Raw genomic sequence first — 8784 nt, forward strand, 5'->3', positions numbered from 1 at the left:
CTATCCTTCGCTCTTGAATCTCTGGCTGTTATTGCTGTAAGAGCAGATTTTATCCAATGATAAGATCGGCTCATTTGTTGCTTAGGTCTTCAAAATCTTTTTTATCAACATCATGGTCACTTCCCGTACACATACCATTTCATAACTGCAGTAAATCCTCACTTTAATCTTCAGCAATCAACGTGTTGCTTGAGCACGCACGACAACGTATGCGTGCGTGTTGTTCTGCCCCCGTGCCAAACAACACACTACACTTTTACTACAAAACACTACGACTAGTGTGTGCTTCTCGGGCTCCTTTCTCCCGCGGCTGCTGCTGCTACTACTTCTGCTACTGATGCTCCCTAGTTGAAGTTTTATTATGTCGTTTTTTGATGTTTATTTTTATATTGCTTCATTAATATTTGGTCGTCTGGCGGCGGCGGCGACCGCTTCTGATGCTACAAACGATCCTCTTTGCTCTGGTGACTTTCGCGCAAAAGGTGTGAGTGAGAGCGCACTTTCGCACACTCACGTTTTGCGCAGCGAGAGTGAGAGAGGTGCAGAACGCCGCGAGCACGGTGAAATATTTTAGACCTTTTTATTTTCTTCTATTTTTGCACATATAAATAAATCGCGCGGCTCGCGTTTTGCGCCTAGATCGCACACTAACCTCGCCGTGACGGCGACGTTTGACGGATTCGGAGGGGTGCTGCGGAGGTGATGGACGGGGATCACATTTCTTTTCGCCATTGCAAAAAGCTACGACAGCGCTTTTACACTTGATCACGATAATAAACAACACCCCGAGTGAGAGAGGTGTGCGAACCCGTCACTTTGACCCCCGCTTCCTTCCCTGTTGCCCCCCTGGAAACTACTCTTCTTTTGCACACGAAAAGTGAGGTTAGAATTCACCTAAACCCCCTTCGGTCGCTTCGTGCCATTGACCGACATTGCCGCTCCCCGGGGACACCACACGGCGCCATCGATCACGTCGTGTGCCCTTTCTGTGATTGGCGCCTTCAAGCCTTCACAAACACCCCCGCGTGGTCGTCACACACAAACACACTCGCGACACAAAAGAAAGAAGCAAAGAAAAAAACGCACACGCGGACGATCAGCTGCTCTCGCACCGAACGACGACGACGAAGGCTCCCGAAAACGGGCTCCTACTTCGAAGCAGGCTCGTGAGCCCACAAACGCGAGCACGCGACGCCACCGAAAACCGCGAAAAAAGGCCCGAACCGCCCGGAAAAATCGCGCCCGCCACCGAGGAAAATTTCCACTTTTGTCGAAAATGCTTCACCGAGGCAGGAAAAACGCACCAAAACTGATGGTGTCCCCCCTGCGCGAAGAAATGAGACAATTTCGGGGCCAGTTTCGCTCGGAGCAAAGCCCGGCTCGCGCGAGATCGAGAGAGCGAGCGCGTGAGTGAGAGCCAGGAGTTTTGTCACGAATATCACGACACGACGACACGGCTTGGTTGGTGATCGCGCAGAGTGCTTAAACCTTTGCTAATGGTTCTAATCACAGACAACAGACGTCGCAGCTATAGAACAAAATTATGGACTGAAACGGACATTGACGCCGCCTCGTAGACTAATGACACTCGCAAGAATAAGCCTAGATGTAGACTAGCAAAGCAGCGTGTTGCAACATATCACTCGAGGTGATGATCGAGTTGATACGTCTGTTGTCGCTGGTTCTAATACATGGTGAGAAGGAGTAAAAGATGCGATCAACTTTGTTGGTGACACTCTTCCCGTGCTCTCGCTCTCGCGGGATATGTGATCGTTATGGATTGGGGTGGTAGTTATAGAACAAGACTTGATGTGTGGTCCCAAAAGGCCTCTCGTATTGTTTGCGTGCCTGACTCAGCCTTCTTTTGCTTTGCTTTTTGCTTTTTGCTTTTTGCTTTTTGCTTTTTGCTTTTTGCTTTTTGCTTTTTGCTTTTTGCTTTTTGCTTTTTGCTTTTTGCTTTTTGCTTTTTGCTTTTTGCTTTTTGCTTTTTGCTTTTTGCTTTTTGCTTTTTGCTTTTTGCTTTTTGCTTTTTGCTTTTTGCTTTTTGCTTTTTGCTTTTTGCTTTTTGCTTTTTGCTTTTTGCTTTTTGCTTTTTGCTTTTTGCTTTTTGCTTTTTGCTTTTTGCTTTTTGCTTTTTGCTTTTTGCTTTTTGCTTTTTGCTTTTTGCTTTTTGCTTTTTGCTTTTTGCTTTTTGCTTTTTGCTTTTTGCTTTTTGCTTTTTGCTTTTTGCTTTTTGCTTTTTGCTTTTTGCTTTTTGCTTTTTGCTTTTTGCTTTTTGCTTTTTGCTTTTTGCTTTTTGCTTTTTGCTTTTTACTTTTGCTTTTGCTTTTGCTTTTGCTTTTGCTTTTGCTTTTGCGGGGGCAGGCCAGCCGGTATGAAGTGGGCAGAACTCTCAAAGATGTTCAAATGAAAGGTTTAGGGATTGTCCATAAACCACGTGGACACCTTACAAAAAAGACTTCATTTGTATGGAAATTGTCCAAGATTGGGGATGAGGGTTGAGATTGAGATTGTTGAGATTTCCAAAAATGTGTCCACGTGGTTTATGGATGGTCCTTTACCATATTTTTTTTGGGTTTGTTGTATCAAGTTAGGCTCAATGTGACCTTAGTCATATTTATGTACTTTTTAAGAAATTGAATCTCATTTGTCTACATAAAAACTTTGTCCGGATCCATCGAACGACCAACCATTTTATTGGAAATCAGTGACGTTCCAAGTGTGATTATAAGATCGAAGATCTGGCAACCCTGTCTAAAGTTATGACCAATTCAGTGATATTTAGGTTCTTTCCATTAAAATAACAAATTACGCATAGGTGAATTAAGTAAGTTTTTCAGTTCTTTTTTTTTACTATTGATAACAAAAAATGACGCAATGTCAACAAAAAAAAATTAACTAAATCCATCAAATCCACGAACTTCTAATCGAAACTCCAAACAATTCAATAGCGACGTATGGGACTCTAAACCGAGTTGAATTCGACCTCTATGAACAAAATCGGCTTATTTAGTGCTGAAAAAACTCAGTGACACACCTACACACAGACAGACAGACATTTGTTCTGAGTCGATAGGTATACGTGAAAGTGAGTCTACGAGCTTTCTGTGAACAGTAAATTTTTTGCCTCCGCACCTCTTATTTTTTATAGCTATCCTGGGGACGCAATCTTTGTCAAAAATTCCAAAACTGCATGATTCAAAATCTTCACTGCCACTGCCACTGCTGGAAAACCACAGAAACAATGAGCAACAACCTCAAACCACACACTGGACTCTAAAGTTGGAATGCGCTCCAGTCGAGTCCGAGCCTGATGGGTGTGGTTTTTCCGTTTTGCTTTTCACAGACCTACCACCACTATCGGCAATGATGGCTTTTGAAGCGTTTGAAGAATCAATCTGGTTACTTTCTAGCAGAGACACAAACCTTGCGTAAACTTAACACTGCAAGGACATGAACCAAACCTAAAATCACGAGATTACGAGCATCAGTAGAGGATTCCAGCCCATGCAAAGCGGCGGCATCGGCCTACAACGCCAACACCCCCTAAATCACCGAGAGGCTGGCCCAAAAGGGGTGGGGTGTTGTTGGAGTGCAGTGGGTTAGGATTTGAACGTGCAGCACAGGCTGCAAAGAGAGGAGAATGTAGAGTGGGAGAAGGGTCGAGTGCATAACAGAAAAGCACTGAAAAAGAGTGACGATGGTAGTTAAATAGTCTAGTCGTTGTCTAGACACCAAATACTTCACTTCTCTTGCCCGTTTGTTCTGCCTACCAGCCGGGGATGATTTTTTTGTGGTTTTTAGCTGAAGTTTTTTTTTTCTTTTTTCAACTTCTGCTACTGGCATGTACTTTGCTGCACAATACATTCAGTTTTTTCTCACCCAGACACACTTTAGATGACTTCTTGTTTTGTTTGTCGGTGACGGCACTTCATAATGACTTTTGTGACGGGATAATTTGAAGTTTAGTCAACGATTTTTGGCGGAGTATGCCAAAGTATTATAATTTTACAGTTTTCAATTTTATATCCTTTGCGATTATTCTTATTTTATTTTAATATTTGTTATATGATTAACACTTAAGTCATTTTAACTCTATTTTATTTTAAAAATGTCTCTTTTGCAAGTTTCTGCTCGAACCTAGGAGTCCGAATGGCTTGAATGGGGAGGGCACCCAAACTCTGTCATTGAGTAGAATTCTTCGAAAGGCTACAGATAAAATTAACAGCAAATTGATTTAGAATGTTTCGACTATAGCTCCATACGTGTTCTTGTAATTTAATACAATTACCAACATACAAGGCAAATCTAAAAAGCGATTGGGTAATAATTTAACTAGTTAAAAGAAAGAATTAATTTAAAAATCTATACATATAAAAAATTTCGACGGTTTTGTTCGAACGCGGAACAATTCAACACGGAACGTTGGTTCGAGATGCTCTTTGTTACGTTGGGTTCGTGTAAGTCCAAGGTAGGTTCTTACGCCAAAAAGTTACAACTTTGGCCACTATGGAACCGATTTCGGAAATGTATTGTATGGGAAAAGTTACGTAAAATCAAGTTTTGATCACAGGAGGCTGAATAAGCAATAAAGTCAAAAACGACAACAAACGAAAAAAGGCAGAACGAAGTTTATCGGGTAAGGCTTGTATATTAATATAATATATATACAAATTAGATTTCATTAATTTTTTAATGTAATTAATCATTCATTTATATAATAAATTCAAATTATAAGTCATTTTCACCTCCCTCTCTTGATCGAATCAAGGTAAAAAACATGCCAAATGGACAGTTTTCTGTGAATTGTTGTTGTAAATTCGTTCAGTACCGGCAACTTTAACAAAAGCGGTTATCGCTGATTTTTAAAGTGGTCAGTGACTAGTAAGCAAATATTGCTGATAGATTTTGGAAAATTGGTTTGGCTTTTTTTAACCGCATTACTGGCCAAAGTGCCTAAAAAATTTTCATTTTTAAAATATACGGGTCATTCCTTCCCAAGTGACCACGCGTCCAACATCGACCTTCACCAAATCTGCTCATATTTGGCATAGGGGTTGTTTTTGCCCCAAAAACAAAGAATCTCAAGTTTGGTGACATTTGGTCCACCCCCGCGCCCGTGGCACCCCCTTCTTTTTCTGAGATTTTTGAAAAAAAATGCATTTTGCTAAGAGAAAAGTTTACAAAAAGTGAACTTTTGGGTATGCATATTTGAAGATTTTTTGATGTAGAATCGAATGGCGTACTCAAAATTTACGTACAGTGTTGCCAGATATGAAAATTTTGCGCTTTAAGTTTTAAAATGCATTTTTAACCCTTTGGACGAGCACTTACGGGAAAACTGACAATTGCATTCGATTGCTGAGAGTTTTTTACATTAAATTCAATCAAAACCTCAGGGTAAAATGAATATTTCTTGAGATATCACATTTTAAGTTGGAAAGCTCTGTATTGCACAGCAAATGTTTTACTTAACCATCAATTTTCAACAGTACATTGCGTGAGAGCATACACACTAAAAAATAATCGTGTAATTTTCTGTCATTTTGATGCACATAACTGGAGCGTCAAAACTAACACAAAATTACATCGGATTTGAGAATTACATGATCCATTCTAGGATTCACCTTGACACTGAATTTTACATTAATTGAAAACACGATGATGTAATTTTCTAATTGATGTAATTTTAATGGATTGCTGCTGGGTGAAACGTGATTTATAGGTTAGAAATAAAATCGTCTTTAATACATGTTTGAAAGCATTTATTTTCACTGACAAAAACATCAAATTACAACACTCCGCAAATTTCCACAGGAGCACGAGCTGTCAGCACATATTTCACGATGGTTATTCACTTCAATCCGAATCCGCGGCCGGGAACGAACCATTTTCTGACATCACCTGACTTCCAGTAATCGAATACAGCAGAGTCGGCCAGAATCTCGCAGCAACTGCAGCCTAATCGGAGCCCAAAAAGAATCGTTGAAGAAGTTGTTTCTTTGGTGTCTGGTTCGGTGTGGCCGACTGCTCAAGCTGCTCCTCTCCGACCAGGCCCAAACTAGCTATTCCGCTTCGATCGGTGGGACATATTGGCAAAGTGACTTGGTCCTGAGAGAAAGGAGATTCCCCAGACTGGTCAGCGTTTGCTTCTCTTTCGCTCCCGAAAGATCCATCACGTACAGCTAGCAGAAAAGGGAAAACAAAGTCTTTCAATTGCACTAATTCTAGTTGCAGCTTAAGGTTTTTTAAACTCACCTTAACTTATTTGGTCGAGAAAATGGGATTCTAGGACGTTTTTTGTAGGTTTTTCGGTTATTTTCGACGAAGAACTGCGAACAACATTCACAGTTCCAAAATTGACAAGCTTCCAAGATGGCTGTCACAATTGCACTGTCAAGGGAATGTTATCAAACCAACTTAAAATTGGGTTTGCTTCGATTGAAAGTTACATCTCAAAACACGCTCCAGTTAGGCGTCATCCATAAAGTATGTCACGCTCTAGGGGGGGAGGGGGGGTCTGAGCAAGTGTGACATTGCATGTTATAAGTATAGGAAAAGCGTGACAAAGGGGGGGAGGGGAGGGTAAATTTGGGCTGATTTTCGCGTGACGTACTTTATGGATGAAGCCTTATGTGCATCAAATAAAATGTAAAATCAAATCGAATTAAACTTATTTTTATGTGATGCCTGATGCTGGATGGTTTGAAAGCGAAATAGTGAAATTACAACAAAACAATCATAATTTTAGATCAGATTATCATTTACATCTTGTATTTTTCTGTTAAATTTGAAATTCCGTTACATGTAATAATAAGATTTTTTTAGTGTGTAGTAGGCCTTGAAATTTGAATATTCTTTTTTTCAATTTCTTAACGGAAGCAAGTGAATGTCCCAAAATTGAATTTATGTATGTATGTATTTGTGTATGTATGTATGTATTTGTGTATGTATGTATGTATTTGTGTATGTATGTATTGTATGTATGCATTTGAACCTTCGTCTTGGCAGGACTTGGCGTGGTTCACGGATATAAGAAAATGACAAAATGTTTAATTTCGAGCGCATCAACCGGAGTTTTCTAGTTTTATGGCCCCAGAAGCAAGCCTGATAATATGAGCCCATTTGTTTAATGTTTAGTGGGTCCAGTTTTGACCTGAAGTTAGAAAGGAACTTTAATTAATTTACTATGGGGAATTTTCACTTTTAACATCTTCTTCGACAAAGTTTCCCAAAACGCTATCAAATTTTCTTATTGTCAAAATTCTCAAAGATTTTGATCCGGGGAACAACTTTGTAGAACATCGCAAAGCGCTAGGAATTGATCCCGAATAGATAAAGGTTAATTTTTTGAGCATATTTTTAAATTCTCCAAAAATCCTTCAGGTAAAAATTGGACCCACCAAATAAGCTCATATTTTCAGGCTAGCTTCTGGGGCCATAAAACTAGAAAACTCCGGTTGATGCGCTCGAAATTAAACATTTTTCATTTTCTTATATCCGTGAACCACGCCAAGTCCTGCCAAGACGAAGGTTCAAATGCATACATACAATACATACATACACAAATACATACATACATACACAAATACATACATACATAAATTCAATTTTGGGACATTCACTTGCTTCCGTTAAGAAATTTAAAAAAAGAATATTCAAATTTCAAGGCCTACTATGCTCTCACGCAATGTACTGTTGAAAATTGATGGTTAAGTAAAACATTTGCTGTGCAATACAGAGCTTTCCAACTTAAAATGTGATAGGGGGAGAGGGGGTAATATGCACCCCTGGGGCAAAATGCACCCCTGCTTTTCTCGGTATTTGGAAGAATTTTCCGGGGAAAAACTCATAGAAATTGGAAGCTTAACATTAATTAACCATGCTGGAAAAATTTGAGCATCGTAGTATAAAAACAGCTTAAGTTATTTGCAAAACTATAAAATATTGTGTTTTCATCTAATTTTGATCGAACTTTCATTATGATTTTTGGACAATATAAAAAGCATTTATTGTTATGGTAAGTATTGAGGTATATAGTTTTTGCCATAATCTTCATTATTCTGTAGATAGATGAGTCCAAAAACATCAAAAAATGCATTTTTAATTAAATTTTCTGCAAAAAGCGTGGTCGGGGCAAAATGCACCGCTCTGAAGCTCCTTTGTAAAAACAGCGGTGTCATCTAGTGGTGACTAGTGAAAACTGCTTTTACCCGGTGAATTTTGCCCCATGTTGTGGTACATTTTGCCCCGTTGTTGTAGTGCATTTTGCCCCAATGTTGCGGTGCATATTGCCCCGCATGGTTGTTTGAAATGAATCAAAAATGTTTTTAGAAATTCGATATTTTCGAACAATTTTGAGGTTTTTTAAGACTTTTTTCACAAGGATGACGAAGAATAATAGTTGTTTTAGAACATCGAACAAAATTCTTCCACAGTAATGCTGTAATGGTTGAGAAATCACAGTTTTCCCTTAGGGGGTGCATATTACCCCCTCTCCCCCTATCTCAAGAAATATTCATTTTACCTTGAGGTTTTGATTGAATTTAATGTAAAAAACTCTCAGCAATCAAATGCAATTGTCAGTTTTCCCGTAAATGCTCGTCCAAAGGGTTAAAAATGCATTTTAAAACTTAAAGCGCAAAATTTTCATGTCTGGCAACACTGTACGTAAATTTTGAGTACGCCATTCGATTCTACATCAAAAAATCTTCAAATATGCATACCCAAAAGTTCACTTTTTGTAAACTTTTCTCTTAGCAAAATGCATTTTAAAAATGAGGT

The 8784-nt window shown here is 39.2% G+C and overlaps 1 protein-coding gene across 1 annotated transcript in view; it reads right to left on the bottom strand.

Annotated features, from left to right (window-relative positions):
* LOC120422275 (mucin-19) overlaps positions 1-1269 on the bottom strand; it is a 476122-nt gene extending 474853 nt beyond the window's left edge. Inside the window, exon 1 of the mRNA XM_052710560.1 lies at positions 136-1269. The gene's annotated coding sequence lies outside the window, so the exon portion shown is untranslated. The remainder of the gene's footprint in view (positions 1-135) is intronic.
* Between the last annotated feature and the right edge of the window lie 7515 nt (positions 1270-8784).

Source organism: Culex pipiens, chromosome 3 (assembly GCF_016801865.2).
Source record: "Culex pipiens pallens isolate TS chromosome 3, TS_CPP_V2, whole genome shotgun sequence".
NCBI lineage: Eukaryota > Metazoa > Arthropoda > Insecta > Diptera > Culicidae > Culex > Culex pipiens.